Source organism: Tachypleus tridentatus, unplaced genomic scaffold (assembly GCF_004210375.1).
Source record: "Tachypleus tridentatus isolate NWPU-2018 unplaced genomic scaffold, ASM421037v1 Hic_cluster_2, whole genome shotgun sequence".
In the NCBI taxonomy this organism is placed as follows: domain Eukaryota; kingdom Metazoa; phylum Arthropoda; class Merostomata; order Xiphosura; family Limulidae; genus Tachypleus; species Tachypleus tridentatus.
The window spans coordinates 40,508,411-40,521,315 of NW_027467782.1; the positions used below are offsets into that span (position 1 = coordinate 40,508,411).

Below are 12,905 nucleotides of genomic sequence, written 5' to 3' on the forward strand. Positions count from 1 at the left end.
GAACTTATTTCTATGTATATAAATATTTTACTTTGAATTATATGGACGTTTGTCCAGCCTAATGGCCATGATAAGACCCTCACACAACACAATGTTTTTCCACTGTAATTGGTTCCTTAGAAAGATGGTGAGCTTAAGTTCAGATCAACCATCTTGCAAACTATTCAAAGACCCTTAAGACTCTTGTTTCTTAACTTCTTTACTATATGTCCAAAGTAAATGTAATTGTTTTTCCTCATAAACATATCATTCACTTTTGAAATTAATGCAAAGTTCAGGATTGGTTTTAGATGTTGTTTGGAGTTTGTTGTTGTTCAAAAATATCTGCTTTGCACATTTTCTGCTTTTACAGAAAAAAATAAGATGCCTTTCTTTGAATATTTGTATTATTTGTCATTACATTGTTTTACACAGTCACCTTAATGATCTATATATTACTGTGATACATTACAGAAAACAGTTGTCTATTATCATAGGTACTGTACTGTTTACTGTGGAATGATCATGAATTTTCTTGTACCAAATATGTTTTCTGTGATGCCATGAATATAACTAACCACAAGTAGATACAATGTTGTGTGACAGAAAATAAAACACTAATAGTTTAGACTTTGGTGATAAAGTTTTGTAAGTGGTTGACTAGAATGGTTACAATGACAATTCCATGTATTATACACAGGCAAATTAGGAATATAATGAAAACTTCCAATATGTAAATATATTTGGCACCTTATAAGTGCACCTACTGCACAGCAGAAAGTCTGTAGTTTTCTTTTGTTACTTAGCAACATGACACAAGTCATTGATTAAGCATTATGTGACCTAAATGCACTAGCTTTTCTATATACTGTAATATGTTAATTTAACTGATTTTTACCAATAATTATTCTATGAATATGACATGAAATGACTTCATAAATAATCTTTAAGCAGAGCAGTTTGAGACTACTTCTTTTATTAACTTTTTCATATACTTGTTGGTTACATCCAACATGCATCTTCTCAAAGAGATTAACCTTTTTACTTTAACATTTTAACTAAATATTCATTTACCTCTGTACTAAGTAATGTGATAACCAATGCTTAGGTATAATGGGATCAGAATACATACAGAAAGTTCAGGTGAGAAACAGTTGGTTGTCTCATTACTCTATGAACTTGCATCCAATTTAGGGACAACTTCGTTCTCAGGAGAGACTGGCTACTTTTTGGCTGTATCATGAGGTGTTATTCAAATTTACCTTAGTATCTTCCTCATCTACCAAATAATGGGTACAAATACCCACAAGCAGTTACAATACTTAATTGGTCAAATCTTTTGTGATCGTGGGCAAGAACTTACAACAAAAACTACTCTGATTATCCATTGGTCACAACTAGATATAGTGAATCATCACTCGTCTCTTGTAGCTAATCTCATATTCTTGTTATCGATATTTGATCTAAGTGCCATCTTGGTTTTTCAGGGAAAATCAAGTCATCTGCAGCTTCAGGACATACTTGTGGCATCTTCAAGCTGTCAAAGATTCTTCCCGGTTCTGTTTAATTAATGCAGCGTCCAAGAGGGCATAATCCTTTTACTTTTATAGAGTCACCTTGTTGTGGTCTAAACATACAGCTGAAAGTTTCTTTACATGTTGCTCTTGAGTCATCTTCATCAGGGGCGTAGATTCTGGAGGATGGGGGTATTCATCCCCCCTTCATTTTAGGTGGGGGGTATGGTGCATACAATCATCCGCCCTTACAGGTTGGTCTGTTGAATTGTTTTATTGTTCCACAAGTCTACAAATTGTGTTTGTTCTTGTGATTCTCGTGTACTTACCAATCGAATTACATAATTAAGCAGAGATGTAGGCTTTTGCACTCTCCTTACTACATACGATTATGTGAGAAATTTAAAATATATAAGGATGCCTCACAATGTTTACAGACAATTGAAACCATATGTTAGAGATTGCAAATAAAGCTATAACAGACGAAACTGCGGCCTACAGCAGTGGATATGGTCAATCTAGCAAAACATTAGGCTTCTCCGTCATGGGTTATCATTTCAAATTTACCTTTGGTAGAAGAATCTGTATGTACACAAACAACGAGAATTTGTATTTCTCGTTGCTCTAACTACGTTACATTCTGTTTTCATATATTGTTTCATTTCAAAATGTTCCTTAGTGTTTCACGTTAACTATTAGGATTATTTCTGGCTCGAAAAATAGCAGTTACTAGGAGCATCACCAGGTGACTGAAAAAGTATTAAAATATATTAAACATACAATAGAAGATTTACATTTCAATGAAAGATTAATATTAAAAAGATAAGAAAATATATATAGGTTATTCTAAAATTCTTATAAAAGCTAAGTAACTGGTAAATAAATACATACACAAATACATCTAATTGGAGAACCACCTCACGTGCAAAAACTAATACTTCTTAAACGTCACCGTATCGAAGCAATTTAACGGATATTCAAAAAAAGGAACACAAAAATTCGAATGGAGAGTGAAGTTTAGGAATATAGCTGCAAAAGTGTTAGAAGAAGCAATTATCCGTATAAATAAGTTGAACAAAACACAAAAAAACAAACTAATCAAGAATTATTAATATAAACAAAACAAGGTAAAAAAATTGATTTATATTTCACTAAATTCTCTAGAGGGAATTAGCTGGTAAAAATATACCTTAGATTTTGTAAGCAATTACTGATTTCGTTTAAGTTTAAAAGGCGTAAAACAACTAAGATAATGAATTAATGCAAAATAACCTTATCATCGTATTCTTTCGATAATCTCGACAAACGCTTTAAATGTTTCCATTAAATAAAAGAATGGTTGTTATCTAAATAATGAATTATTATAGATCTAAGTTGTTATTTAGATAAGCCATGAACAAACGACTTCTCTGGAAAGAGTTTTTCCAATGTCAATGGTCGAACCCAAAGGATTGTTTGTGAATAAATAACTTACGTCAAAGCTACCAACTAAACATCCATTATGAGGATGAAGATCTTTAATTATTTAATATAAGAAAGTGAGTCGAGGACAGTAAATTCATTAAATGTCAATAATCTGAGAATAATTATAAATAATTTGGCCGTTTTATATCTGAGCGTTCTGATTGCAGAAAGTATCGGGGCTTTATGATTTGTTTGTTTGTTTGTTTTATTAATTTTGCGCAAAGCTAAACGAGGGCTATCTGCTCTAGCCGTCTCTAATTTAGCATTCCGTAATTGTTTGACAATATCTATCTCTTTCGGATTGTTTCTTGATAGTTTGACTTACAGTTTTTAATTACAATTTCCGCAGTATTTTTTACTCTCTTGTTCAATCTGTTCTTTTGTAGTTGAATTTTTCTCTTTGGAATTATCTTAACTTAAAACTTTTACTGAAACATCTATGTTAAGTGTTTTTGCAAGTATATTTTCCATGAGACGATAACAAAAAGCTAGCAACGAATTTAAATTTCTTTTTCACCGAGACACAATACAACTTCGAATTGATTGACAGTTTGTGTTTTGGAGACAATATTATAGGAAATATTATACATCAAACAAGGTTTTTCAAATACTGCAATTTTAACATTATTATGAAAAAAGGTGCAGATTTGGCTTAACTTTAGACAAACAAAGTTTTGTTGAAATATATATATATTTGTTTTACTGGGATCAAATAAAACCAATGGCTAGCGACAAGCCTAAAAACTTGGATTATGTGCATAAAAGCTTCAAAGAAAAATGTAAAATATTTCTATTTCTCAATTGTCTAGTATTAAGAGAACAGGCAAAATATTTTAATAGTTCAGTGAAAAAAAAATTCCACATTATTTATTTTGTCTGTAGACCGCTTCTTCGTCACTTTTATCATATTTACGTCAATTGCAAAACTTCAAAACAAGTATTCAAAGTGTGGAATTAAAACCCATCCCAACTTCAGTTACTTCCCTTCGACAAAACATCCATAATAAAGGTTTCTCAAGCAATTTTAATTCAAAATCGGGGAAAATAAATCTTCAAATAATTATTTCATATCAATACATTTCTTTCAACGCCTTAACTTCTATTTTTTAAGAACTAGACCTCTTATTTCTTTTCAAGCATGAAACAAAGTCAGGTGTTTTTGCCAAAACGAAGCAGTTAGTTTATCTTTACGAAAGCAAACTGAACCTGAGTTCCATTTCAACCTTTAACTTAATTAATCTACATGCCGTGATGATGACAATAATTATATAGTTGTACAACTTCCAATATTATATCCACCACGATGAAATAAATCAAACAGTAGTTTCAAATGATTTAATGGAGAACAATCGTTACAGCAACATTTCCTTTCTGGCTGTTATATAAAACCTCATTACGTCTAAAACATCTAAATAATTGGTGTAATAGTTTTAGAGGTAAAGCATTTATTTGTTTGTTTTTGAATTTCGCACAAAGCTACTCGAGGGCTATCTGTGCTAGCCGTCCCTAATTTAGCAGTGTAAGACTAGAGGGAAGGCAGCTAGTCATCACCACCCACCGCCAACTCTTGGGCTACTCTTTTACTTATAAAGGATCAAAACGTAGAAAGCAAATCATATTTATTGCAGGCCTAAAATATTTAATACGAAGGAAAATCTTGTTCAGCATCTCGTTGCGATCTAGCAGATATGTTTCTTTAATAAATGTATCTCAGACAAAACAAAAATTATGAAAGGTCTTGGCATATTTTTTTAAAGAAATGCATCTCTGTTTCGTAATTCATTAAATATGTTTTATCTTTGTTATTTCCAATGGTTCACAGATATACACTGCTGGCCAAATAGAAAAAATATGAATTTTGCGTTATCAGACTCAACCACTTATTTGAGTAAAGCTTCGAAATATGAAAATAAAAAAGGGAAAATAAAACAACTTTTTTAGCATTTAATAGGAAAATGTGAACAAAATTAAATTAGCCTAAATACTAGCTGGTCAAAAGTTTAAGACTTTACTGAAACGAAGCGTTAATCGGTAAACACATAACGAAATTCAATCATTTGTGTTCAAGCATTAGCATTTTCAGCATCTAACACTAATATCTTCTGTGTTATTTTGAGTAAAAACATGGCAAAGGCTAAAAAGTTGACAGAGTTTGAACATGGCAGGAGTGTCGAACTGCAAAAGCAAGGTCTCTTTCAACGTGCCATCACTGATGAGATTGGACGTAGTTAAACTGCTGTTGCAAATTTCTTAAAACATGCTGAGGGATTCCGGAACGAGAATTTTAAGTTGTCGGCTCAAGAAAATTTCGTTGGCGTTGAGCAAGAGGATTCGACGGGTTGTACGGCAAAACACCAGCCGATCGTCGAACCAGATTAAGGTCCTTACGAATGTAGAATGCAGCTCAAGAAAAATAAGACGACATCTATGAGAGAAAGGCTTCAAAAACCATAAACGTCTTTAAAGGCCATGCCTCCTTTCACACTACGAAACACATTGGTTAAATTTTGCTGAGAAGCACCAAACATGGGACGTAGAAAAGTGGACGAAGGTTTCGTTCTCTGATGAGAAAAAATTTAACCTCGATGCCCCAGATGGGTTTCAACGTAACTGGCACGATAAGGATATCCAACCAAAGACATTTTCTGCACGACACAGTGGAGGAGGTTCCATCATGATCTGGGGTGCTTTCTCCTTCCATAGAGCATTGGAGCTTCAGGTTATACAGGGGCGTCAAGCATCAGCTGCCGACATTGGCTTGTTCAAGAGAGCATCCTTATTGACTGAAGGTCCTCACTTGTGTGGAAATGACTGGATCTTTTAGTAGAACAACGCTGTAATCCACAATGCTCGCAGGACAAAGGACTTTTCATAGCGAATAACGTGTTTCCTTTGGGCCATTCAGCGTGTTCGCTCGAATTGAACCCCATTGAAAATGTTTTGGGGTGGATGGCAAGGGAAGTCGAAAGAAATGATCAACGTCAATTCCAAACAGTGCATGATCTTCGTGAAGTCATCTTCACCACTTGGAATAACATTCGAGCCAGCCTTCTGCAAACGCTTATATAGACCATGCCAAAGTGAATGTTTGAAGATATTCGCAATGACGACCGTGCAATTCTACTGAGACCTCTTGTTGAGCATTTAGGGTTAGGTCATACGATGTTTATATTATTTCAAGGTTTAATGTCAGTGCTTAAGTTGTTAAAGAGGCTAAATATTTCGTTAGAAATTTCTGGCATAAAATGGTATGTCGGTAGGAGGGATAAGGATGAATTTAATATATTGTAAGTGTTTGCCCTTTAATAAAAGTGAGGTAACTGTTAATTTTAAGTGACAATAATAACAGTTGCACTTATGATGATGTCATACCAAAGGTTGATACGACATAATTATTAAAAGTAATAATCTACCTAGAGTAGAAGTTGTTGTTATTGTATTTTGAATTTAATTATTTAGTACATTAGATTCCTAAATAGATGTGAAAGTTAGTTTAAATGCTACTTAATTATGTATAAATCATCATTTTTCATTTTATTTTAGAGGAGTCTGAAACAATCACTTACATCCGGTGCGACCTACAAGAAAAGTCAATTCCTCCAGAGGCTGTGATAACCAAAAGGTATGCATTCTGAAGTAAATCATGACTCTTAGGTCAAGTGGTTGTCAAGGCGCTCTACTCACAATCTGCGAGACGCTGATTTGAACTCTCGTCACACCAAACACACTCACCCATTTAACCGTGGGGAAGGACTAAAATATTACGGTCAATGTCTCTATTCGTTGATAAAAGAGCAACCGAATTGTTGTCGTTTGTTGGTGTTGACTAGGTGCCTTCTCGCTGGTCTATAACTGCTTTAAAAGTTAGCGCAGAGAGCCCACGTGTTGTTTCGCGCAAAATTCAAAACAATCCAAGGAAACTTTAGCAGTTAATATGTCATGAAAACTAACTCGGTGTCGAACAAACCTTTTAAAGCTATAAAATATTACGTATTTTTCTTAATCAATAGGCCCGGCATGGCCAAGCGTGTTGAGGCATGCGACTCGTAATCTGAGGATCGCGGGTTCGCATCCTGGTTGCACCGAACATACTTTCCCTATCAGTTGTGGGGGCGTTATAACGTAGCTGTCAATCCCACTATTACTTGGTAAGAGAGAAGTCCAAGTGTTGGCTGTGGATGGTGATGACTAGTTGCCCTTAGTCTAGTCTTAACTGCTAAATTAGGGACGGCTAGCACACATAACCCTCCAGTAGCTTTGTGCGAAATTAAAACACAAACAAAACAAAACTTTGTTCCTTTGCCGCTAGGCAAAAGAATTTTATAGAGTTTGTGTTGTTGTTGTTTTATATTGTCTGAAGAAGTTTTCTGATCTATATATTATGTTTGTAATCAATTACAAAGCTACAAAATTCGGTATTTATTCTCAGCCCATCATGGATATGAAACCCTGTCCACAAGAGTTGTAAATCCCGAATACATACCACTGTGTCACAGAGGGTTCTACTCTACATACCATACCACTGTGTCACAGAGGGTTCTACTCTACATACCACTGTGTCACAGAGGGTTCTACATCCACTGTGTCACATACCACTGTGTCACAGAGGGTTCTACTCGTGTCACAGAGGTTCTACTCACTGTGTCACAGAGGGTTCCTCCACATACCAACAGAGGGTTCTGTACTACTCGAGCTTTTGTATTTATTTATTTTATCTTCAGCTTTAGTTAACCTTTAAAAATATTCAAAACCAGACAGTATGGAAGAAATTTTTAAATGTTTTTATATGTATACTTGTCTTTATTTTATTAAAAAGTAAACATAAAACATATTCCCTGTTACGTTATCAATTATAAAAATATATTATGATTGTGAATGAAATGCCCACTAGTATACAAACCAGGTATTTTACATAAAAGTAGCCATTTTTTTCTATATAATATTTGAACAAGTGATTGTTCACTCTAATCTTATTATACTACTGACAGTGTTACCCTCACCATTTCAAGGGCCTACTGCACTTTATGTATGTTACGACTATGTTTAAATTTATATGTCAGTTTTACATTTTTTCCTTTAATAATTCGCAAAAGGAAAACTCTACAAATTCGTCACAATAAAGAAACATTTTTTTTATATTTCTCGTCAGTTCATGAAATAAAATATGGTATTTCACGAACTACTTCACTGAATAATACTTCGGCAGGATGTTCAACACAGGTCTGAGAAAAGTCTCTCATGGTATAAACACCATTTTTTTAAATTGCAGTTCCATGTTTTTCTACAGCAGAACAAGAATCTATAGAAGTAATCGGTCTTTCAACACAAGATGTGAAGGTATGTTGAGGTGTAATTGTTGTTCTATTTATGTGTTTATCAGAAAAACTACCACATAGTGTACGGTCAGTTGAGAACTCACATGCGATTTTATTATCAATATAAAAATGAACAAACCAAATAATTCTTGTGGCTATTTGTTGTTAAGCACAAAGCTACACATTGATCTATCCTATTTGTTAACACCCCAGAATGACTGAATCCCGAATCGTAAAACTGTAAACTCATATGATAACCAATGACTCAAGGAAGGTATATATAGTTTTATCTCGTTACGAGAAATAGTTTATATCTTTATAGAAGTGACCCTGAAAGAAAACTAAAGTTTACAAAAATGAAATGAATTAACAGCTTTAATTAATATTCTCAAATTCAAACTAACGTATACAAATTAACGACAAATTATAAAGATTGAATATAAATAAGTAACACTGGTTTATATATGACAAAATAACATGTGTTAGGTGCCTTTAATTCATTGTAATAAGTAGGAAGTAAAACATGTCGATCCACCAATATAACGTATGATTTCATAATACTGAGATGTCATCGTTATGGTTCAGAATATTTTGAAAACAATTTATGTTTGATACTATAATATAGAGTCAGTACTTTACAACGGATAATTATAATAATTGACAAAAATAATGAAAAATGAGTCTCACACTCACTTGTAAGTGAAACTAAATCAGAATGAAAGATTGTGAAAATACTTTAAAACACCTAGTGTAATAATGTTGTGGAGCATTTCTATACAGTATACAGAAGACACAATAAGAATGACGTTGAAATCCCACTATTCGGTTAATAAGAGTTGTCCAAGAGGTGGTGGAAGACGATGTTGACTAGTGTATCATATCAAAACTAGAAACAGTTAATTCTAGTTTAAAATTATGTGTAGTTTTATTTCTATACGAGATAACAAAAGTTACCGAACTTTCTCAACAAGAAACTAAAATGTAAAAGTGTAATTCTTACTCTCGTGAACACATGGTGTTCATGTCTCACCTGTTGGTTAACTGTAATTATAACTTATTTTGTCAGTACAAATACTCTATAGTAACATTTCTCTCTCTTTAAAATGTGTCAGCTGTTTGTTTGTTTCCTTCAATACGTTATATAATAGACATTTTTTTTAGTTCGGAAGATGTTATACAAGACATTTAAACATTCTTACATGTTTACTTGTTTACATTTCGTTAAATATTAAATATGAGCATTCTCTATTGTGTTGTAAATTACAAAATACAAAATTATAGTTAATAATATGTCCACCAGAGTCTACATTCTAGACATTTTACATTCCAGTTGCTACTGATATCTACATGTTGTTGTAACCTACAGTAAGTTTCCAGGACAGATATATCAGTTGTATTCTTATAACACAACAGTAACTGGCTACCTTTACATTTCTCCATCTGCCTCTGACCCACACGTGAGTACAATCACAAAGTCTTAATGTTAACATTATATTTTTCCTAACGTTTAATGGTTAACCTGTGATCCAGCAATAAGTGTGAGAACTTACAAATCTATATTTCGTTATTAGGTGCTTCAAGTTGATTCTAATGATAAAACAATAACTCACTAAACACTCAAGCAACAACATATTATTATGATACATGAAAGAAAATTTAAGTTTCTCGCTACTCTGATGCCAGAAGGGTTGTTGTAAAACAATCACCAATAGTGGCATTATTTCAACAATATCTTCTTGTTCCTGTTCACAATGTCAAATAATTGTATTTTGTTCATATTCTGAACTGTTTGTTTTTTGTTATAATAATGAATTTTAAATGGCAGACTGTGATATTTTTTGACGTAAAGAAACGACATAAATATTTGAAGACCTTTGGCTTCCTTTTTAAAAATTAGCTAGATCTGTTTAAAACATGCTGTAAGGACTCTGAACAGAAACAAGAAGAAAGCTAATAACGTAAGTTTCCAACTATATAGTCCCAAGTTCAAGGTCAACAAACAGTTAAATTTATTGGTATTACCTTCACTAGTAGACTCACATGGAATGTTTACTTTTAAGAAGTATGCACCTAAATCAAATGTAAACTATCTTTACAAAATCGGCAGTTATCTGAACAGTGCAATAAATTATGTTAATATATGAAATGTGTGCAAGGTTGATATATGAATATTGTAACGTGCAGTATGTCAACTGTCTTTTGAAAATGTTCAAAGTCCTCTTAAATTATATTCAGATTATTCTATATTATCTGGGGCTGAGCGTTTTGTTCCGAAATGTAAGCGTGAGAACTGGATTTACTAGCTCATGGTGTTTATCTACGTTCGTGTAGATGGGTCGTTAATGAAACCTCACCACTCTGAACCAACCAATCAAGAAATATTATGTATATAAAAACGGCTGGTATGAGTATAGAAAGCACTTTATAATTTTCTCTACAAGTTGGTTTTATCGTCATTACAGATAATCAAGAAACATTACAATCATAGTTGTTATCTTTATAACCGTTACAGTTGAAGTGTTTGTGATTTCCTTGAACATTTTCCCACCTTTCTATATACGTAAATAATCATTGATGACGAAAAAACCCACTTGTAGAGAAAAATATATATGTAAAACAGCTGGTTTGGGTTGAGAAAATTTTACGTAGAGAAACGAACAACGTTTCAACCTTCTTCGGCCATCGTTATGTTCACAAAGAAAGAAAGACATAACTGACCGATAGATGACCACATGTTTGAAAGGGGTTGTGTAACTGAGTGTAAGAATGTAGAGGGCGTGCTTAGATGTTTGATTATATTTGTAAATATAGGTGTGAAAATGTTCCATTGTATTGGTTTACTTTGGGTTTGAGTTCTTGTATAAGTGAGGCTTCTTTAATTTTGCGTTTGTTTCTTTATTTAGCATTTGAGTTTTTTCTATGGTTATGTTGTGTTTTTTGGATTTGCAGTGTTCGAAAACGTGTGAAAGTGACTTTTTGTGTTCTTTGAATCTGGTTTCAGTTTTTTTACTTGTTTCTTCAACATAAAAATCTTGACAGTTATCACAGGAACTCTAAAACCATGATAATAACCAAACGATATCTAGTGTGTGATTTTTCAACGATACAAATTTCGCTTTCTAAATACCGTTTCAAAAATAAAATTAATTTTATATTGAAAATTTTCTAATCCTTGATGTTTTCATTCTTGAATAACTTCGCATCTGACAACTAAGACCAACCCGAGATATCAACCAAAACACACAGAAAGAAAGTTTAACAGTAGATAGAAAAACGTTAGTTACCATGTATGTCCCGAAATATCGATTTGTAAAATGAAAATAAAATATCACTTTCTGACAGCATGATAATAAGAGTTATTCAATCAAGTACTTAAGGTATGTACTTAGTATAATATTCATTAAAATTATATTATAAATAAAAACTTTCTAATAAGATATAAATATTATATTACCCAATACTGTTTAATTATTAGTTACTTCAGCTACATTTTATTGGAATGTAAACTCTACTGAAACTTAACTATTATAGTTTTAATGAGATACACAGTTCTTAGAACATCGCAGCCAAATAGAATGACTCCATTAACAGTTGACGTCAAGAACCAAATTACAGTATTATAGAGACATGCAGAGAGATAAACACTGAGCCAGTAGGAAACTGTGAGTGAATATTTGTTATTTATATGTAAAACATTTCTGTTAACGTGGCTCATGTAGTGGTGGAATAACTATAAAACTGTAAATGGAAGTTGTGTGATTAGGGTAGAATGGATGTAAGTAGTCAAAACTGTTTGAAAACCCTCACACACAGTTTACATATAACGGATATACACATATAGTTTATATACAAATAAATTGTCTGGAACACACCTAGCTATTACAAGATTAGAATAAACGAACCTCAATGAACGCTATTATAACCACTACTTAGATATTTTAACATAAAACACACAACACAGGTGTCTATAAAGATATTTCATTTATTTCACTAAGGTATACAGACTGCATAGATGATTTTTCTACCCTAAATCATGTAGACGGGCTGTTTGTTACTTTGTTATACTATTAAAATTCTCACAAAGTTACACGAGAATTATCTGCGCTAGTCGTCCCTAATTTAGCTGAGATCAGAAAGAAGGAAGATAATCATCACCATTCGCCGCCAACCGTTGGTTACATCTTAACTTACAAATTGTGGGATTGCCCATCTGGCCATACCGAGATTAACCGTCACTTTTAAAGCCTCTACAGATGAGAGAGCTTGCAAGATTTATCAGAAGAGGATTCGAACTCGCGACCCTTATAATTCGAGCTAAGATCGCTATTCATGTGGCCATAACTACATACATTTAGTTCAGTGTGACCAAATACTCCTGTTTGTCACTTGACAGGAGTCATTTGTACTGTTTTGCAAAGCTCTACAGGTTCAAACATCTGAAACTCTTACCTGAGTATTTGTTATGATTAACCTGTCGTCTTCTTTACTTCAACATATTAAGAAAACTTAGATATTAAGAAATGTTCTTCTTCAGAGGTTGTCAGAGAAATGAATTTCTCATTGTTTCGGTCGTGTTTTGTCCAAACAGAAAACAAAAATATTTTACTGTGACATCGTGGTTTATGTGAAGATT

At 33.0% G+C, this 12,905-nt stretch overlaps 2 long non-coding RNA genes across 2 annotated transcripts; one reads left to right on the top strand and one right to left on the bottom strand.

Annotated features, from left to right (window-relative positions):
• Positions 1 to 938: 938 nt before the first annotated feature.
• LOC143242751 (uncharacterized) lies at positions 939 to 2,519 on the bottom strand. The gene is made up of 2 exons (XR_013023200.1): positions 2,385 to 2,519; positions 939 to 2,242 (listed from the first exon to the last, which is right to left on the bottom strand). It is a non-coding gene; the product is annotated as an uncharacterized LOC143242751 (long non-coding RNA).
• Positions 2,520 to 6,030: 3,511 nt separating this feature from the next.
• On the top strand, positions 6,031 to 8,305 carry LOC143242157 (uncharacterized). The gene is made up of 3 exons (XR_013022484.1): positions 6,031 to 6,244; positions 6,501 to 6,579; positions 8,227 to 8,305. It is a non-coding gene; the product is annotated as an uncharacterized LOC143242157 (long non-coding RNA).
• The last annotated feature ends 4,600 nt before the right edge of the window (positions 8,306 to 12,905 follow it).